The sequence below is a fragment of the Arachis stenosperma genome, chromosome 10 (assembly GCF_014773155.1).
Source record: "Arachis stenosperma cultivar V10309 chromosome 10, arast.V10309.gnm1.PFL2, whole genome shotgun sequence".
Classification (NCBI taxonomy): domain Eukaryota; kingdom Viridiplantae; phylum Streptophyta; class Magnoliopsida; order Fabales; family Fabaceae; genus Arachis; species Arachis stenosperma.
The window spans coordinates 22,537,407-22,540,201 of NC_080386.1; positions in this window are offsets into that span (position 1 = coordinate 22,537,407).

Below are 2,795 nucleotides of genomic sequence, written 5' to 3' on the forward strand. Positions count from 1 at the left end.
AGAGAAGAGAAGAGAGAAAACCTAACTCTCTTTGATCTTCAAACCACCATAACTTGAGCTACGGAGCTCCGATTGACGAGCCGTTTGCGGCCACGCGTCGCTCTTCTCATCCTCTAGAATTCTATCTAACTTTTGTGGTGAGTAATCCACTGTCCTCTGCCCAGTTTTCATTTTCCTCTTCAAATTCGAATTTGGTTTGGGTTTTGAGGAAACCTTGTGATTTTGATTGTTTAGGAGTGCTCTAGTATGAGCCATGGGTGATATTCATCACAAACTTCAGTGGGTTAAGGTAAGAAACCCTCCAACCCTTGTGATTTGTCATTTTTATGAGCCCTAGGTTGATGTATGTATGTAATATTGGTTATGTTAGTGCATTTGATGGTTTTGGTGCACAATTGGGAGATTGGTGTTGCTTGAGGAGCTTTGGTGAGGCTTGGGGCTAAGGTTGGTGGAGAATTCCAAAGAAGAGGCTCAATTGATTTGGCTACAAGAGGTACGGTTTAAGTTTCATTTAAGTACCGTGTGGTGTGATGAGAATTCCTAGGCTAGATGCCCCTAGGATTAAGTTTGGATTGTGTAAATGGTTGATGCTAATATGCATAGTTGGTATGTAATGTGAATTGATGATTGGGTTGAGAATTGTGTGGCCTTGTATGCTTGGTGTATTGAAAATTTGATGTATTGGGTAATGAGTATTAATTTGTGGTTTATGCATTTAACTTGTGAAATTGGGCCAGAGGCCGTAAATTTTGGGCCAGAGGCCGGAAAGAGGTAAGGGAGGTAAGTTGATGTGTGCATTGTATGATGACACAAGTGATTGGATGAATTTCATATAATGAATATATGAATGATTAGGTTGGTTATTGAATAATGAGGTTTGAGGAGTTGAAGTGTGGAAATTGGTAATTTTGGGTGAAATTGTATAGACGGGGTATGTTTGATTTTGGTTGAGATATATCATGTGGTCATATATGTGAGTATGATTATTGATGCCTTGATGGTATGATAATGCATGAGAGATATGTATGTTGTGATATATGCTTGAGAAATGATTAAGGTTGATTTGGGGGTGAAACCACGTGATAGTGAGTATGATATTGGTTATGTATAATGATGGTTGATTGGAAATAGTATTGTTGGAAATTGGGATGAGGAAGGATGTATGACATGTTGATATATTTGTAATTTAGCCATTTGTTTGAAATGGGTAAAGATGGTTATATGGCGGTTTTGTGAATCGTGGTAAAGTGTTAATGTATGAGTTGAGGAGGCTTGATGTTAATTTTGATATATTTTGATTGGTTTCAAAAAGGGTTGAAATTGGCATGTTTTGGTTGATTTTGAAAAGAGTTGAAAATGGCTTGTTTTGAAAATGGCACTTTGTGGTTTTGTATGAAAAATATGGTTTTTGGGCATACTTTGACGGGACATAACTTGGACTACGGATCTCTGTTTTGTGCCAAATCTATTTAGAAATGAATTTGGATCCGGGATATCCATGCCGTTCGAAGAATGGGTGAAAAACGATTTAAAATGAGAAAGTTATGTCCGTCAGAAGATTGGGGGTTGAATCTGTGAATTCCGCAGCTTTTAACTTAGAAAATTTTTAGCAGAATGACCCTCCACGCGTAGGCGCACTTGGCGCGTACGCGTCGTTCTTCAAGAAGGCACCATCCACGCGTGCGCGTGGTGTGCGCGTGCGCGTCGATGCGCTGCACCCATTGCCCAGCCATTTTCCCGAGAGTTGTGCCAGAGTTGTGCCAGTCTTGTGCTTGGGGCGCAAGTGTACCCACGCGTACGCGTGGCTGACGCGTATGCGTCGTTGTCTATTTTTCAATCCGCGCGTCCGTGTGAATGGCGCGTATGCGCCGATGAGTTTTGTGGCCATCCACGCGTGCGCGTGGAGTACGCGTACGCGTGGCCCTGTTTTCATCCCAAAGTTGATTTTTGAGTTTTAAAAGCCAAATCTCATACTTTTAAGCCTCCGATCTCACCCCTTATGTATTAAATCATTATGATATGCCTATCAATGAGAAAAGAGTTAGAGGATGTGGTAACTTGCGAGTGAAGCAAGGGGAAAAGTTATGATCAATGATGATCAACGATGATTAAATGAGATATGGAGGATGACGGTGGGAGTACCGTGTATGCCATGAGCCGAAGGGCTATATTTATTGATAAATGGCTGGTTCTTGATTGGACCATGAGCCGGATGGCTGAGTTATTGCCGGGTCACGGCAAAGCCATTATTGATTATGGCTGAGAATAATTGTATATATGATTAATGAATGAATGTGTTAAATGGATAATAATGGAAGATGTTGAAATGTGATGTGTAACCCCGGGTAGTAGGCAGTGGCGTTGTCCACTTGCTCCGGGTGTGAGACGGAAAAGGATGTTTATGATAAATGAGTTTAATTATGGAGTTTTGAATGAATGTATTTGTGATACCTGGGTAGTAGTAAGGGTTGTGGTTCGTCCCACTTGCTCCAGGTTAATGTTTGAGATTTGATAACAATGAGGATTGATAATATGAATTGAGATTGAATGAATATATGTTTGAGATACCTGGGCAGTAGCAAGGGTTGTGGTTCGTCCCACTTGCTCCGGGTTAATGCTTAAGATACTTGGGCAGTAGCAAGGGTTGTGGTTCGTCCCACTTGCTCTGTGACGCCTGGGTAGTAGCCGCAGTAGTGGTTGTTCCACTGGCTCCAGGTTGAGCTTTTAAACACCCGCCTGGGTAGTAGCCGTAGTAGTGGTTGTTCCACTGGCTCTGGGTTGAGCGGGTAGTAGCA